At 41.7% G+C, this 19,141-nt stretch overlaps 1 long non-coding RNA gene across 1 annotated transcript in view; it reads left to right on the top strand.

Moving 5' to 3' along the window:
* Positions 1 to 6: 6 nt before the first annotated feature.
* LOC109279628 overlaps positions 7 to 19,141 on the top strand; it is a 29,272-nt gene continuing 10,137 nt past the window's right edge. Inside the window, exons 1-2 of the long non-coding RNA XR_002086260.1 lie at positions 7 to 74; positions 3,566 to 3,696. This is a non-coding gene — a long non-coding RNA (uncharacterized LOC109279628). The remainder of the gene's footprint in view (positions 75 to 3,565; positions 3,697 to 19,141) is intronic.

Here is a 19,141-nt window from a genome sequence, read left to right as displayed (position 1 = left end):
GGGGCGGTCGGGCCGGCTCCCGTCGTGTCGGCGGTTTAAGCCTCCCGAAATGCTGGGATTTCGACAGAAAGAAGGTGGGGTTTATGCGCGGAGGGTCTTCGCCGTGTTGTCTGAACCAATCGGTGCCTGTGTGAGGCGTGCCGCCGTCTTGGAGGGGGAAGATGCCATCCAGAGTGCCTGCAGCCGCGAAAGCGCTGCGGGCGTGCACTCGAGGTGGTGAGCGTTTGGAGAAGGCGGCGGCCTCAAGAGGCCCCAGGCTATTCTCCGATGCTGTTTAAGTCCCTTGAGGTGGCTTGAAGAGCTGGGGTCGTAGCTTGGGTGTCACATGCAGGTGTCCTGTCAGAAAGACGTGCTGAAGACCCGGTGGACAGCGCTGGTCTGACCTGTGGGCCGTTGAGGAATCCTGTATATGGAGATCCATCACATGTATGGCAGCAAGTGGTGCTTGCTGTAGGGTAGCACTGTGTCCCCCTCTTCCCTCAGTGGCTGGTGTAAATTGGAAAGAGCCATGTATGGTTGTAATTTGACTATGCCTGATTAACTGTCTTGCATATATGATTAAGCACGTTTTTTCCTTTCTCAACTCACGGAGCATGCTTGTTACCGGCTCCGCTTTCATTTATGTCGGGATTTAAGGTTTTGTATTGATTGCTTCCTTCAGGAAGACCAGAGTACATCCTCATTATCCTGGCAGAAAAGAAAGAGTTTCCCATTATTCAATGCATTTTTGGGACTCTCAAGATCTTGTTTTTCACTCTCATATACCAATCAAACTCTTAATGAGTTGCCAGTTAACATTTCTGCAGAACAGAAATAATCTATTCACGCAGTGGCTTTGTTAGCTAAAGAGAGTTTACGAAGTGGTGTTTTCCCAGCTGCAGAACACAAAAGCGTCCAGAGATGCTAACCAAATGGCCTAAGCTGAAGACATTTTATTGCCTAATTGATGTTTTTAAGAGCACTTTCCTGATACATTTTTCCTCTTTACATGACTCTGCTTGCATTTGATTTCTTTGTATTTGCTGAATAGGAATTGACAAGTAAAGGAGAACATTTCAAAAGCTGAAAATAGTCATCAGCATAAATTAAGGATGATTGTTCTCACAGATTGCTACCTGAAGCGGCTTGTAAAAGTATTCTCTCCACAGTAGTGTTTCAAAGTTGTCTTTGTCTTGTCCTTCACTATTGGATGTAAGAGAAAAAAATGTGTCTTCTAGAACATGTTTGTATTTGTTTTCCTTTGGTGACTGTCAGCCCTTCCAAGGTTTCTGTTACTAGGATCAGCAAAATGATAACTGGTCAGGGATTGCAGCACAGCAAGCACCTGTTTCCAGCAAGCATTTTAACAAGATGGCTCTGGTCATTGTGTAATTCGGGTGCTGTTCAGTAGTTCACCAATTTCTGGATGGTCAATCTATGTTATTGTTTGCCACACACTTTACTCGTGAGTTACTCAGAATCCTGAGGACTTTACAAAGATGCCCTGGAAACCATGTGCAGAGGTATTTCTGGTATCAGAGCAGAGCTAGGCTTGGCTAGTTCTGGCTCTAAGCACAGGGGGGGGCAGGCATCAAGTTGTGATGCTGGTATAAAGATGAGCCCTGGCTTTCAGCTGGGCCCGGACATTACTTCATTCCCTCTGTGGAGCAGGACTCATTTAAGCCAGGATATGCCTGTGGTGGGTTTGACCCTGGCTGGACACCAGGTGCCCACCAAGCTGCTCTATCACTCCCCTCCTCAGCAGGACAGGGGAAGAGAGTAAGATGAAAAACTCATGGGTTGAGATGAAGGCAGTTTAATGAATAAAAGCAAAGGCCGCACTCGGAAGCAAAGGAAAGCAAACAGATTTATTCTCTACTTCCCACCCAGCCACTTCCTGAGAAGTAGGGCCCCAGTATGTGTAGTGGTTGCTTTAGAAGACAAACACCTTAATAATGAATACCTCCCCCCCCTTTCTCTTAGCTTTTATTGCTGAGCATGACATATGATATGGAATATCCCTTTGGTCAGTTTGGGTCAGCTGTCCTGGCTGTGTCCCTTCGCAACCTCTTGCCCACCCCCAGCCCACTGGCCTTTGTGGGGGATGTTGGAGAGACAGCCCTGAAGCTGTAGGAGCACTGATCAGCAGTAGCCCAAACAGTGGTGTGTTATCAACACCATTCTAGCTACAAACACAAAGCACAGCTCTATGTGGACTGCAGTAGGGAATGTTAACTCCATCCCAGACAGACCAAATATAATGCCATAAGTCTTGGGTGGCCTTCGTGTACTTTTTGTAAACAGGTAATCTAGATCCAGAAGAAACGAGCTAGATGAATACATAGGGTAATTACATCCTGACCTCTCCCACACTCTCTCAGCTTAGGTTGGTGTTTGAAGTTAGCAAATCCCTGACTTTGTGTGTGTTTTGCTTCATAAAAACTTTCAAGATTTTGCACAAAAGTAAAGCATGGAAATACCTTGAGAAAAAATAAAGCTGTTAAAATTTAAAGGAACTGGGTATACATAGAACAAAAAAGCCCAAATAACAGAAAAAAAACGTGTTAGCCTGGAAGATGCAATGCCAGCAATCAAAGAATTGATCACAGCTATGTTTCTCTGTGGAAGAGGCCTCATCTGTCACAGTGTTGATTCAGCAATGTCTCCCATTTTCCTGAAATCCTTCAAGCCAAGTAGAGAAAAAGGACTGCACAGTAATGTTGTATTCACATCCATGAGATCCTTGAGGAAACCACCTACCAGGTGGTTACCGGGAGGCATAAGTACCCACTCACTGGATGCGGATCCCCAGAAGAAAGACTTCCCTAAGTAGATGTTTCTCTCCAGGTGAACTCAGAGTGGGTTTTTTTATCTCTGGGTTGTCAACAAGAATGCATTAGGGCGGTTGGAAAGTGTCAAGCAGAAAAGACAGCCGGTGTTAGAGAAGCAAACTGGAAGTAGTTTAAAAGAGAAAGAGTAAATTAATGATCAGAAGAAAACAAAGCCTTTAACCCTATGGTTACAACTATCCACTTGTGAAGGCATTTATAAAATTGTGTAGGTATCCTAGGCTATAAAAGCACCCAATTGCTGCTAACAACATGGGCTTTCCTTGTATTTTTATTTCTGAAAACAATGTCTCAACTCTAGTGTAGCCTCAGACTCACAGGTCAGAATTAAACCAACTCAGGGCATCAGCCAGAATATGAAAAAAAAATGGAAGCAGGTGCAAAAAAAAAAAGCTATTACAGGTTGATGGATGATGAATGATATGTGCTTATTCTGGGGCGCTGTAGTAATGCACTCTGGCGGGGATAAGCAAAGTAGGGAGCACACCTGATAGGTATACCAGCAGTAAGTGCAGTAGTGCAGATGCAAGCAGGGATGGTACAGTTCTGCACTGTGAAGGCAGGCTGCTTTCATCTCTTTAGTTTTTGTCCACCAGGTGTCATCTGAGAAGCACCTGATAGCTACTAAAGGCATAGCTTTTGTATTTTTTCTTTCTAGAAACCAACAGCAAGCTTTTACGGTCTACAGGCAACATAGCCTGCATTCAGCCTTTGGCTGTCTCTATCCCTCTTTACAGGATGATCTGATCTGGCCCCAGCTGGTGCCATCAGCTCCCCTTCGTTTGATGAGGACAGAAAGTGATCATCACTTCTCCCTGCGAGACCTGTCCTGGAGTGCTAGCAGACCTGACAGCCTGGACACACAAAGGTTTGTTGCTCTGCAGCCGCAGCTCAGCGTCAGTGTCCCCCAGTACGTTGTCCTGCCAGTGCCTAACTTGTCCCAGAAGTTGAGGAGCTCCAGACTAGACAGTGGCAGTTCTTTTCTGTTCCCCAGATGAGCGCCTATTCTACTCACCCTAACTAATTTTTGCATAAAGCTGTGCTTTAGGTAGAAGGGACTTTTCATGGTGGCATGATGGCAAGGAACGGTAGCTTGGCTTTCATGTTTTGTTCTGTGTAGAAGGCATCTCCAGACAAACTAAAAGCACAAAATATAGAAAGAGGCCTGGAGTCAGTAGCTTAGTTTTAGTAAATGTTTGTAGGAGAATGTAGATGGTAGGAATAAAAAAAAAAGCTGTATTCATAATGCCCACAGAAATATCTGCTCATCTAGACTACCATTTCCTTCCCTTTCCTTTCTGTAAAACACAGCCTATGTAGAAGGCATCTCCAGACAAACTAAAAGCACAAAATATAGAAAGAGGCCTGGAGTCAGTAGCTTAGTTTTAGTAAATGTTTGTAGGAGAATGTAGATGGTAGGAATAAAAAAAAAAGCTGTATTCATAATGCCCACAGAAATATCTGCTCATCTAGACTACCATTTCCTTCCCTTTCCTTTCTGTAAAACACAGCCTATATCTTTCAAGAAAATAAACCTGTATTTGAACCCTGACTGAAGTCTAGATTTCACACTAAAAGTGAAGTGGAAGACCAAAAGGGAAATGAAAAAACCTGAATAAATCCACGTGACAAATCCAAGGATCCCAAATGAACAGGAGCACATCATTTTAGTGTTCTTTACTCTCTCCTGATTTATAACTGTGTAAATGACATCTGAATCTGATCTCTTATTAATCCATCCTATTCCTTCCTTTTTTCCTCCAATTCCTTCTTTCTTTTTTTCATTCTCTAGAATTTCCTCATGTATTTGCACATCATCTCCCATTCTTGGCTCTTCTGTAATTCTTTCCTTGTTCATCTCCCTTTCCTGTTATAAAAGGAAAAAGAGGTGTTTTCCGCAACTGTACTTGAAACAAACAAACAAAAAGAGATAGCAGGCATGCCAGTAAAACACAAACATTTCCTAATGTGTTACTTAAGCCTCAAAGGTTTTCCTAAAATCATTTTGAATGTGATGAAGGCGATAGTCCTAAGTTCAAGTCCCAGTCTTCCAAAATACCTTCCTTCTTAGATCTGGCAAGCAGAAGACAGAAATGTGCCCTGGCAAAATTACAAAAATTTTTAGGCTTGGCCAAACCTCAACACCGCAAAAAGTTGGATGCTCTCCCTGGTACACATTTGTATATTCAATCAACAATCTCAGCAGCTGCTTGTGTTTGAAACTGGCACACTGCATAGGTCACACTACTGGCAGCATCAGTCATGCTGGGGCTTCAAGACCTTACTCAGCAGCTGTCTCTGCCACTTCTTTTTCATCATGAGTTTTTAATTTATCAGCTCCTATGCTACTTTTCTGTAACTGGTTATTAAAGCAGTCAAGTGTGATGAACTTTCTTACGCCTTCCATTTCATTGGCCTTTTCTGTGGCTTCTGTGAAAAACTGGCTGCCTACTTCGGGCTGTCAGGAGCTTTTCTTCCTCCTGTCATATAAAGGCCAAGAGTCTACTAATTCAAGCCACTCTCAGCAGCACTCCAAAAACCTCAAATAAGTCAGAGGCAGATAAATGAGAATGCATTACCAATATAATGAAGGTTCTCTAGGGAAGTGTGCCCTGCAGAAAAGAGAAGGGTTCCTAGGTGCGTGAGGAAAATGGCTGGCTGGCAAAGCTGACCTATACTATGAGCAAGGGCAAGGATATTTGTGCACAAAAGCAAAACTGCCATACACAAATAAAGAGAATCACTTGGTCTGTCCTAAGCGTGGCATTTCTGGCATTGCTACAACTGGAAGTGTTGAAGAGTTTTGGCACTGATTGCATAATGGGCACGTTAAAGCTCTAAATTTTTGTGATGATTTATTTTTCTCAGTTCTAGTCTCTACAGCTCGCTATGGTAGCTATGAGAGTTAAGTGATTAAATTAGTAATCAGAATTAAATTTTTAATGAGAATTAAAAAGCTACATTTTCAAATGTTGTATTTTTACATTTTTTATTTGTAGTTACTGTAAGTCCTTATGCTTAAGCAGCTAACTGAGCATGTGTGTGACTTGGGACTGTAACTGCACAAACCAGTACAGCAACACACATATGTCAATCACAGTCACAATTTTTGCCTCCATTATTCTGGATATCTGGCTGAAAGATGCAAGACACACTCACTGCTAGTTAACATGGAAGCAGGTCTTTGTAGTTTAAAAAGAGAAAACATGAATGCAGCAAAAATGCCATATTGTCCAAATTCAGATTCAAAAATAAAGTTGAAATGGTGACAATTACTTTTTTCATGGCCACCATAAAGATACCCCACTTTCACAGATTATTCCAGATTTCAGTAGCACTGAGTTAAACATTATGGGTTTCACAGATCTACTCTTGCAATGAAAACTAGCAGTTGACTAGCAGGTTTTATTCACATTCACTGAGTATTCTTTGACCAATACCCATTTATCAAAGAGAAACACCTTCCAGACCATATTAAACATTGCCTCTAATTTCACACCTGGCCTCAGAACAGTTTACTGTAAAACATGACAGTATCTGTGCAAGAATATACCTGTCTGTGCCAATATTAGGTCAAATAAGTGTTTGGGCAAAAGATGCAGTAAATTTTTGTGGGTGTAAGATAGGATCTTGGTACTATTTTAGAGGAAAGGATATGGTGAAGACCCTCAACACATTGTCCTGTTCCCTTGATCTTTCATGGTATCTCTCACGTGGAGTATACAGTCTCAAAGTTGTGTGACACTGGGATAAGTACTCCTGCTTTCTGTCCTGACCAAACATTTGCCCCAGTGAATTCAGTAGAAATGTTGCTGTGTGAACAAGTTGACACAAACACCATTTGCGTCTAACTTGATGCTTTTTGCTAAGGTTTTGGACAGGTTTTTCAGGCTTGTAACACTGCCTTCGGGTTTTAGGACTTCTTGTGGTCAGGTCTCAACCACAAATACTACAGAAGCAGCATTCACAAGCAGTGTGAGAGGAAGCAGAGAGCTCAAGGGGCTGTAAAGCCCTTCGTTTACACTATTGTCTTAATTTTTCATTTTCCTGGATTTTAAAACAATACTTAGAGCCAGAAGAGCCCCAGTGGAAAAACTTTAGAAGCAGAAACAGATGAGACACCAGGGCAAGGAGAGACTACCATATGCAGGGACTGATCTGGTAGCCCGCACACCATACCATTCCTACAAAAGTGTGCCTGTAGCAGTACCTTTTGGCCCTCCATGACACCAGTCTTGTGGTTCCCAGCACAGCTCCAAGAAGCTGAGGCTGTGATGAGAACCTGAAAAATACTCTTGTGTAGATGATTTGCAGACATGTGTTTGAAGACACCGATTCCTTATACATTTGGCCAACAGGGAGCATAAAGTGACAAGGATTTTTTTTTCTTGGATTGCTACTGCTGCATAACTACCTTAGAAGGATCAGTATTGCCATTATTGATTTCTGTCTGCAGTAGATAGAAAAGGTTTAAAATGTGCCAAATGTGAAAATGAATCCGAGGAACATTAGTAGTACTCTTCTGTTGGAAACCTTCAATGTCAGGCAAGTGTTGTGCTAACAGGGGTTGAAAATACTATAGTCAGTAAGTATCCCAGGGTCAAATTGGGATCAGTAATTAGATTATGTTCTTGTATTTTTTATTCTTTCCTATTTGTTTTTTTTGCTTTTCTTGGGATATCAGATTTTTGTCCCTTTCAAAGTAGAAAATGAAAGCAGAGCACTTTTGATTAGTCCCCGCCTGTTGGCACTTATCAAGATGTATGAAACACAGTCACTTGCATGTAGGTGCAGAATTTTTTTACATGCATAATGTGATATCAAATATGCAAGGCGCTGGAGACGGCTGGAGTGGAGTAGCCCACAGTGGAGGCATGGCGATGCAGTGGGCCTGGAATGGTGACAGGGATTCAGAGGATGTCACTCCTGCCTCCAGCACAGCCGCTCGGAGGACCTGAGGCAAGTCACAAAGGCACCACCCATCCCTACACTGGAACATGCACTCTGGTGTGTAGTGCTTGGGGAGCTTGTGTAGATAGCGCTGCGGTATTGCCACATACCATAGGAATGACAGTGTTGAGAATTTGGTTAACAGTTCACTTTGCAGCACAGAAGATCAAATAAATGGTCACGTCTGCATTTGTACTTGGCCTGCTGTTAGCCACACCTGTAAAATACATGATTTAGGAAAAAAACATGCAAACGTGTAGAGTGTGTGTGTAGTATCTTATCCTTAGTTGGTAACATGGACTGCAAGCCTGCAGGTCACAGCAGACCTTAGTTAGATAATTCACAGAAATATGTTTGTCTGAAAAAAACAACATTGTGGGGCACCACAGAGAAAGTGAGGCATTCTTGCTTTCCCTTCATAAACAAGCTCTTGTACCAGACTGAGCCATGCTTCAGGCAATTGATAAGGAAACGCAAGAAGCCATAAAACGAGCTTTTTCCCTTAGTGAAGTGTGTAAGTAAGGGTAATGCTGCTGATTACACCTGTGAGAGGAAATAGCCTGCCATACATACTTTTGGAAGATGAGAGGCGTGAGGAAGGTGAGAGGCCTGGCTATATGTTACAGAGCTCTCTGGCAGGTTTGGGAAAAATATGTAGCGCAGTATATTACATAGTTCCAGAATAATGCAAACAGGTGGGACTGTTAGTAGGGGAATTTGCGAGGATAATTCATTAGCAGACAGCCCAGGATAATTAGATGGTTTTAGCTGTGTATGAGCACAGACCAAAACCTAAAGGTCAAGGTGAGATTACAGGTGGTTTAAATGCTGGTGAGAGTAGTATGCTCACAAAGCCAGCTGCCAAACAGGTGTGTGATGGTGTAGGCTGTTCTGTAGCACTGCTGATAATAACATCCATAGGTTTCCACTTTTTCCTGTGTTTCCCATGGGCACTAGTCACAGGCACCATCCACTTCCCACATAAATATTCACAGCACACTTCTGAATTCCTCTCAGATGGGTAATCCCCAGAGCTGAGGCAGCACAAAATATCTCTTAAAGCCACTTTTGCCCCTACCACTCTCCGCCTTGCCTTCTGGCTTAGTGTCACTTCAGTACCCACAGGACAGGGAACTCACAATGAGCTGTAGGACGCCAGGGCTTTTCTCTTGTCAAAAGGCACATGTCTGTAAAGCGATGAACACACACTGTGAGTGCCCTGTAATTAAACAAATGGTGGTTACTACCCAAGCAAAACAAAATACAGATTGGCACCCTTTACAGGTATTTAGCTGAATCTATGTTGAGAGAGGTATTAAACCCTGAGTATACAACAGTCCATTTGGTAGCATATTCTAGATTGGTACATGATAAAGCTGGAAAACATCCCTCAAGCTCAACATTCTCCTTGGAAATTATTTCACTGCACAGCCACACCACTAAGCAAACTGTTATATGCTCTGACAGAACTTGTCAGGCAATTTTCTCCATTTCCAAACTAAGTTCTTTTTTTTTCCTAGTGTTATTTTTTTTGTTTTATTGGGGAACTCCAGTAGGACTGATATGCTCTCTCTTTTCCATCCTTCCCCTTCTGACATCTGCCAAGAGCTATTCCCATTAATTTTGTTTTCTTTTAGGGAGAGCAAATCTGGATCCTGACCATTCCTGCAAGTCAGATTACACTATCAGGGCATGCCACCCTATTGAGAACTTATAGTATCCCAATTGTATCCTGCAGCGCTGAGGATAATTAATGTTTATGACAGGGTACTGTGAGTTGTCTGATCCTTGCTATGCATAAGAGGAATTGTCCTTTTTTTTGACTAGACCTCTGCTGACCTTTTTGGGTTTTTGTTTGCTGGTGTTTTTCTGTCACAGCAAGACACCGAGCACTCAAATGAGTGCACTATTTGCTAGGACCCATGGATAACTCGTGGCAAATGAGCATGTGGTTAGGCACACTGACAATGCTGATGCAAGGTGATTTGAAAAGTTCCCCCACTTGGAGAACTCTACTGCAGAGCGATGCATGGCTTTAACATGATCTTTGTGTTGGAGGCACCTATTAACACATCAGCGTATACATACTAGCATTTCAGTACCTCTTCAAAACAAAAGCAATCCTTCTGACACTCTACTGTTATGCCTGTGGCATTAGATCCTGCCATGCATTAAAGTTACTTTGTGTCTTCTCCTGAAGCCAGCTAAAATGACCCAGAAAGATTTTTCCCAATGCACCCATGTCCCAGGTGACAAAGAGCTGACAGCATGTCTTTTCCATTCCCCAGCTGCGGGCTCAGGGCACATGGCTGGGGGAGAAGCTTGTTTAGAAGTGTAGGAGGCCACATACCTAGAAACAGCTGAGTTTGATGGGGATCTGGCTTGATGAGTTACCCGCACGGGGAGCATGGTTTACCTACAGACCGGCATCTACGGTTCTCCTTTCCGTCCTGCCTTCAGTCTCTTTTTGGGTGCAATGAATGTGATGTGAGCATCTGACTGCCAGGTTATTTTTCACATCACAATTGCTCCTATCATGTTTGCACTAATACAGGTTCCTGCAAGGGTAAAGAGGCAGACACAGTGGTGTGTCCACAGCCATGAAGTCAAAAGGAAATGCTGGGCCTTTCAAATCTGGCTCTAAGTGTCATGTCACAACTTAGTCTCAGAAATACCCAAATGAGAAGTAACCAAAATGTATTTTAACCCTTCCATTTCATACAGCTTTTACATAGCTTTGCTTTCCTCAGATGAGATTTAGTTCAGTGGATGAAGCAGCAGATGCTGACAGTGCCCTACCACTGCCGCTGGACCAACTGTAGGAAATAAGAGCTGCTTGATGGCCATGGAGACACGCATTCAGATTGTGCCTGTCTGGTGTGTCATGTCACATGCAGTCTCTGTCAGAATTAAATCCTAGTCCAAGTGCCAAATCCCATAACCAAGTACATGCATAGATAACTTGACATGGTTGAGTAGGTCCCCCATAAAACAAATATTTGTGGGCTCAGATTCCAAGGTACTGAGGAATATGTTACACAATCCCCATCCCAGCACTGACTGCTAGCCTCAAGACACATTCTTGTGGCAGCCTTCTGATACATATATATGTTCTGGTTTTAAACACTCTTGAAAATAAGCTTAGCTATCATTCCCTATCTAACAGCTCTATCTTATCTCTCTTTATTGTACAATATCAAGGTGCTTTCCTTATATTGCTATGTCTGGTGTGCCAGAAAGATTGAAATCCTCTCTATAAAGTTCCCAGAGGAGCAAGGGGAGAAAAAGAAAGGTAAGTGCTTGGGTCACTATCAGCAATTAGAGGAACGAACAGCAGCAAGGGAATCTATAGATGCTTGTGTAACTCCAGTGCAACTCCTGAGACTTAATGCACAGGAATTAATATTAATACAAAACACAAACATCAAGTTCTTCCTAATGCTTTGTATTCATAATACCAAAATTTTGAAGGTTTCAATTGTAGTGTGCTTTAGTGTGCTTGTTAGTGAATCAGGCCACACTTCTCAATACGGACTTCTTCTGAGTTAGCCTCCAGCTGACCAAAAAGATGTTGCATAAATCTTTACTTGTGTCCGCAAGTAAATGTGATACAAAATTGTACTGAATGGCCAAACCCCAGACCTCTGTTCTAGCTGCCTTACATGATACTCACAGCACAGAGTGGTCTACGCATTCCTCCTCATGTGTGGAAAGCTTTCTGTGGGAAGCACCTGAGATGGCAGCTGCTCACCAAAAAACGTCAAACCTACCTGATTTCTGTCAGTAAATGCCATTGGCTCTCATGCTCCAGTCCTGAGGACATTTTCATTCTGACGGTCTGACACATGTATGCCATCCACTGAGTATTGACTGGGAGGCATGAACACTGTCTATGCAGTTCCCCCATGCTGTCCTGGCTTGGGGCAACCCTGCACACAGCTGGTGCAGCGACACGAGAGCTGGGTGTCCAGAGATGGATGCCCTGAATATTCAAACATATTTCCTGTACCAGACTGTAAAAGTAGGCACAAAGCACTCAAAAATGGACAGTGTTCAACTGCCCTTTTTGTCAAGTGTTTGCACCAAACTCTCAGTATTTATCCAGAGTTTTAGAATGTGCCCTTCCCCACAGTATCTGTGCATGCACCTATATAACTGAAGTAATGTCTGTCTTTACAAACCTATGTATGCATTATACTCATATACGCTCAGTGTGTTACATTATTTTATAGAACTGGCCTGCTACTGAAAGTAAAACATAATTAAATTCAAATACCTTTTATTATAGTGATTAAGAGCTATTGGGAAGTAAAATTTTGGACTTTACTTGAAAAAGAAGTATTCACTGTTTACTTGCAAAATAGAGACAATGCTCACTGAGTCTCAGATATGTTATGCCATGCTGAGAGCGTATGAGGATCAAAATTCTTTTTTTTTAACAATTAATATCCTTATCAAGTACAGAAATACAGTTTTTAAGTGGGTTTGGGCATATTGTCATGCACAAATCTTTTGAAAGGCTATGTTAATCTGGGGCTAAATCACAGATGTCATTTCTGCCCAAACTTACACCGTGGAGGGTACAACCAACTTAGGCTCTTTTGTTCCAAAGCCAAATACTCCCCATTTAAACTAAAGTAGGTATTCCCCTGATTATAAAGACTAATAATAGCAATACTGATAAAGTTCCCTACATTTGCACCAGTGCTCATGGTGGATATAATTGAAAAGCTGGTTTAAAGCAGTTAATGTTACTTTTTCATTTGAAATGAGTGAGCAAAAGCCAGTTGTCTAAAAGCCAGAGGTGGATCAGTATTACAGATTTTATGCATTGCTTGCAGAACTGCTCCAGAACACCGTGCACTCCAAAAATATTAATGACATAGCCGTAAACCAGGCAGTAAACACTTTTGGCACATGTGGAATTAGGGGGCTTAACTGCTATTATCTTCAAAATTGCCTAAATTATTAGCAGACGAGAGCATAATGGTATTTATGTTTTGAATAAAATACAATGCAACATAAAGATTAACATAAAAAATTAAAGCTGAAAAAAATCTTAGCTCTCTTTTGGAAAATAAAACTAAGAAGTAATCTAATATTGTTAGAGAAATTAATCAAATAATCTAAAGTTGAATTGAACCAACAGATTGCATTTTCAACTTATGCAAGTTTTATGCACAATCCAGAAATGTACAGGCCTCTAGCTCTTGCTGATATTGGCAAAAGTTTGATTTCTAAATAAATTTTAAAGTTCTGTCTGTATAAAAGTAAGAATATAACACCTGGACTAGTACGATGTGAATCAGAAAGAGGAACATTTAACTCTGCTGTCCAAGGTGTCTGTTTCACTAGTCTTGAGGGCATTATCATTTTCTTGGCTTTTGTCAATATATTAAATGTCTTCCAGAAACTTTTCTTAGAGAAGACTATTAGCACACTTAATTGTTCTTCCATGGTATCTAGACAAAATTGATGGGGCACTGTAATGTCTGCTCTAAAATACATCAAATATCACAATGCTTGAGCAGCAGCCCAAATTACCTAAATAAATACACGGACCTCTGTTTTCTAGTTTTTATTTGTTTTTACTGTTGCAGTTTAAAAATGCACTAAAATAAATTTAGATATGCACTAAAACGTTAAATGCATTAAATGAGTCAACAACAGAAGGTAGTGTCCCAGCAGGACGATGATATTAGGGTCATGTGAGGCGGTTCATAGGAGAAGACAAGACTTGCCGTCTGCTCTTGCATGTGGCAAATCTCTTAGTTGTAATGAGTGAGCTTCTGAGGGGCTAGCTGAGAGGGAAATAGTAAAGGGAAAGGCTGCTGCTAAAACACAGCCAAAGCTCATGGAGGGATGACCACCATGCAGCGGAGTGCCCACCGTCGCCTCGAAGTTCACACCGGGACGAATCTAGAAGTTGCCCCCAGAGGCTGCTGAAGGGCTGTAGTGTCGGGGTTGTGGTGGGAGTCTGTTCTTGGGATGGTGACCTCCTGGACACACGTGGCTGCCCCCCTGCAAGGCCCAAAATAGCTGCCAGAGCTGATGAACGGACTGCAGACATGCTAACTACATGTGCTTGCCAGGTATCCCCTTACAGGCCAATGCATCTAACAGATGTTTGCAGAAAAGGACTCCATTGTTGTCCTCTGCATGATGTAACTTCTGCTATGAATGGCATCTTTTTAATTTAGCTTATTGATCTCTTTAACAGAAAAAGATTTAGCTTTTATTTTACTATCTGGTGCCTTCTAAGCTTTGTTCTTCTCAGAAATATTGTTCTCCAAATGGGTAAAGTTGTCAATGCCCTCATATACTTCCAATACTTTGTTTTGTGGGTACAAAATAATAAAAATAGTCCTATGTGTAGTTATAGTAGGAATTCATTAAATTAGACCCTATTCAAATTATCCTTGATTGTTCAGAGGTTTTTTTGCTGATGAGGTGTCAGATCTCATCGGCTGCGCAAACAAGGAGAAAGACAAATACTAGTAGTTTTAGCTCCATGCTCTTCCTCTTGCTTTCGTCTGCACTGCAGCAGTGAGCAGTGACGCTAGCAAAAATGGGATCCCTATTTGTTAGAGCTGGTCTACACTGCAAGTCTTGCCAGGAAGAGGATGCTTTTTCTGGCTTGGGCTTGTAGACCAGAAAACATTTGGATGGTAAAATTTCCTGAGGGAGACAGGGCACAGGTATTGGCCAAGCGAAGGCCCATTTTCAGCCTTCAGAACTTAGATCAAACGTGAAATAACCTAAAAGTTAGGGCTGAAAAAGGCACAAGGGCCTGTCCAAGCGCTGTCCATGGGAAACCCAGGGAGACATTCAGGCTGTTCTCACCCAACTCCAGCCCAGGCACCTGGATCCCACCTGTCTTCTAATGTTAGTAGTAAGTCCCGTAACTTCAACAAGGGTTGGATTGAGTTTGTAGATAAAGTATGCAGGTCCTTTACCAAAGGGTTAGTTAATCTGCAAAAATGACAATTTTCCCAAGGGAAACTGGAGGTCTGAAATTTTAAAAAGAGTAAATCTTCCCAGAACAAACCCTTTGCACTTTGAAGAATGTTTCTTTCACCAGTGCTTCTGTGGGAAAAGATTTTTTTGGGGGAAAAAAAAAAAATCTCTTTTTTACTTCATTCCAAACAGCAAAGAATTTTTCACTATTACTTTCTGTGAGGGCTTGGCTAACTGGCTAACAAGTGACTTGTTGCACCACCACAGTAACGAAAGGTCTGATGCATTTCAAACAGTCATAATGGAAGCAACGAGAATTCTTATTTCTCTTGTTCCTATGCAACTTTCAGCATTTCCAAAGGAACTATGAAAATCTGAATTTGTAAAAACTACTAAGCTTTTTCAAACATCTGGAAGACAAGGAAAAGAGGAGGCAGGTTTCCTGCCTTGTTTCTCAGAAAGAACAAGAAAAGAAGTTAAATCAAGAAACAATTCAATTTCTGAAAAGAAATGGCAGGAAAAATGGATTTCTGTATCAAGGGGAACTTCTACACAGAGGGCCTGTCCACTGCTACAGAAAACAGCCCAGGCTGTCTCTTTAAGCTCAGAGCCTGAGTGCCAGCAGGGCAAAAAGTTAGAGGCACAGAGTGGGCTAACTCTGATTTCAGCACCTTGATTCAACTCTGAATCAACACCTTTTTCGGCTGGTGTGCACCTGTCCACTTCTACACAGTTGGTCTGGTAGCAACCAGCTAGCAACCATACAATAAGGGCTCTGCTATCTACAGCAGAGCAGCTGCAGCAGGATGCATCTCAGGCAAGCATAGATCTGCCAGAAATCCTATTTAAAGACTAAGCTGCTGAAGCCTGAGGTGTTACACTAACTAATTCCTCTCTGGTTAGTTTAGAGCTAGTTTAATGTTCGCTGGGGAATGGATAGACTGCAGCCATAAAGAGAGCTGACGATTATGTAAGCAGATGCAGTGTCAATGAGACAAAAAAAGAGCCAGGGCTATTCAAGTGCTGCCTCAAATGTTGTGGCGCAGGAGGACGTGTCAGGAGGGCCTGACCCAACACCCTCTGGACTCTGTAATGGTCATTTCATGGCTTTACTGCAACAGATCCTTAGATACACGTAATAGATGGAAAGTGTTTGAGAAACATTACTTTGACAAATAATAATAATAATCATCCCTTCCTTTTCATAGCAGGCTTCTCCTTATACAGTTGTGATTTCAGTGCTGAGTAAAGATGCCTGTGATTTTTGCATCTCCTGTGCAAATAAATCAACGGGACCTTATTGGAAATATGTGTCTGAGCTTTAGACATGCTCATACAAAGACTAAGCCTGAGCAAAAGCTAGGATTTGTAAAGCAATTTGAAATGAAAGATATTTGCAAATGCAAATGTATATTGCTATGGTAATTTCTTTCCTGATTTTGCATATTACTTTTTCTCATTAGAAAATTTAACTTTCTTCTTCACAAGAAGTCTGTAGATATCCCATTTCTTAGAAAAGAGGAAACAACATAAAAATAAATGTTTTCCTTCAGATACCTGGACGTAAATGCAAAGCAACATACTGTTCTGTCCTGTTCTTAATGGGAAGACACTTTAAAATTAATCTGAAAATACTTGCCAATTAATTTGCAATTGCTGAGAATATAGCTGCATTGGGACTTTAGTCTTGTGACATTTCTAAGGGCTGAATGTTGAGGTCTTTTTAGAAAGGCATTTTCATGGTGTACCTTAGAAATGACACACAGCCAAGCCTACAGTGCTACAGACACAATCTCACCTGTTACAGCTGCCTGTGCAGCTCCAGACTGAAATGTCTCTTTGATAATGATGGGTGGCCAACTTACGACTTAGAAAGGAGATGTACAGGTTGTGTTTCCCATATACCTCTAATATCCTTTCCAGTGTAAATACTGGGAAATTACTGTCCACTGGGGGAAAAAGTCACAGAAGTAGAAGTTATCAATCAGTTCTGAAATTTCATGGTAGTAAAGCTGTAAATGCTTGCTGCCTGTTTGCTGTGCCCAGAGGTTTCAACTGTGTGGCTGGCAGAGGTCTGGCAGCACACAGCTTACCTCTGGGAGCCCGATGGGTGGTCCCCGTGAGAGCAAGCTGGTACGTACTGCTCTGCAGTCTAGCCTGTACATGTTCTGAAGAGGCTTACAGCTTCCTAAAGAACATTTCAGGGGCCTACCAAGGGTGGCTGCATACTTACTCATCACTAGATGTATTTATTTTGTATAGAAAAAGGAAGGAATTAAAAACTAATTTTCCAACAAAAGAAGCATCCTCAGCTAATGGGGAAACCATGAGGACTTGCCACAGGAGAAAATCTTAAGCGTGTATGTAATATTTAGTTTTAAGTATGTGTTTTCCTATGTTTCCATCCAGAAAACGACTTTTTCTAAAAGAGTGTAGAAGTTGCTGGGCCACATTGGAAGGCTGATGGTCTTATCTGGTAAAAAGAAAAGCGAGTTAGGAGACTCACAGGAAGGGTCTTGCAGTAACCCGTGCACCACAGAACTGTTGACTTTGACAGTAAAAAACCATATGTTTCATGTGCTAAAACAGACCAGCCAGGCAAAGCCAGCATGGGGTGAATGTGTGTGTGCAAATAGATATTACACATTCTGTCAATGTCAGTCCCTTTTTCATGGGGACCCAGTTTTCTATTGATTTTTTCCAGCATCTGTTATTTATGTGGCATTACTATCATTATGTGGTCTCATCATTATTAATGTGGTCTCATTATTATTATGGCGGTATTATTATTATGGTGGTATTATTATTATGGTGGGGGTTTTTTGGTGGTTTGTTTTTTTTTTTATTCCAACATCTGATATTTAGTAAACCATAGATGCATTTATGGTTTAAGATGGGCACACATGCAGCTAATCCTTCCCAGAAATAGGCTCCAGAGTAAGCTGGACTGCTGGTGTGCTCCCTGCAGGCCTGCTACTCTAAGTTTCCTACTCCAAAGCCAAAACGGGTCACCATTTGGTCCAAATGAAGATGCTCTTGGCCTGATTCCTGATTTTGTTTACATCACATATGCATTCCTTATTTATACTTACAAAAGGCAGGACAGAAGAAAGCTCTGTGCCTGTGAGGTGGGAAAATGAAGTACCATTAGGCTACAAAGCTCAGCTTTGCAGAAAATGAGCTTTGCACAAGTACAAACACGTGTTTATCAGATAGAATGTGCATCGACAAGCACCATTGCCCAATTTACCTTACTTTGATCATATCACATCGTTTGCCAAGCTTATCTAGTGAGTGAAGCAAGCGGTTGACATAAAGTGTTGCCTGAGCGGAAAATGAACTTTGGTCAAGTATCAGGGAAAACAAGAAAGTTACTGGACTTGTTCATGTCAGCTTAAAGTAAAATAAATTGTCTAGCTTTTATTTCTTCTGTGGGGACCTGACACAAATCTCCATCAAACTCAAGTTAAGAGGCAGGATTTTTTTTTAAACCCACAAATCATTGCAAACATGGACATAAATCAAGGAAAGAACCATAAACTTCAGAAGCACATATTGCAGTGACTAAGCAATCTAGATTATGCCTTTTCTATATTTGAAAATTCAACAAAAGTGGTTGTTGGAAGTAGGGCAGCAGTGTGAATGAAACAGGCATGTATGGGTTTTTTTGAGCAGTCAAAAGTTACAGGTCAGTTTGACTTTGAACCAGCAATAGCACTACCTTACTACGTTTGATTCCATTTGATTTAGTTGGCTATGATTTACTCTTCAGCTGCTCTCCCTTGGAAATTGATGCATTCGTAGAAGTCAATATATAACTTGGGTGACCCATTACAACATGTAATTTTTTTTTAGTTTAGCTTGAATGGGAGTGTTTGCTTGCTTTATTTTATCCTGAGAGATTTAAAAGTCATCAGAAGAGGGGCTGAAAACCACCTGGACATCTCCAGGGTTGGGGTGATGGCTAGCCAGACCCCTACAGAGGTTAGAGAGGAACCCCAGTGCCTTACATGCCATGGCAGTCGGGACTTAGACAGTCACTGTCCTGACTTTCCCAAGGTCATGAGGCTCCTGGGTTTTCTGTGCTCTCCCAAGAAAGTCTTAAGGTTTGATGTCCAGGATACAGGCTGCAAAACTCAGGGATCAAAGTTATGCTGGGCCAATTTTGCTTTCTGCTTACTATGGGGTAGGTCTCAACCCACTGAAATGTAGAATCATAGAATCATAGAATATCTCAAGTTGGAAGGGACCCATAAGGATCATCGAATCCAACTCCCTGCTCTCACAGGACTACCCAAAACTAAACCATAGAATCATAGAATCATAGAATCATTAAGGTTGGAAAAGACCTCTAAGATCATCGAGTCCAACCATCGACCCAACACCACCATGCCCACTAAACCATG

Source organism: Aptenodytes forsteri, unplaced genomic scaffold, assembly GCF_000699145.1.
Source record: "Aptenodytes forsteri isolate BGI_AS27 unplaced genomic scaffold, ASM69914v1 Scaffold69, whole genome shotgun sequence".
Classification (NCBI taxonomy): domain Eukaryota; kingdom Metazoa; phylum Chordata; class Aves; order Sphenisciformes; family Spheniscidae; genus Aptenodytes; species Aptenodytes forsteri.
The sequence above is the reverse complement of the archived record's forward strand: the minus strand, read 5'-3'. Positions and strand labels throughout refer to the sequence as shown.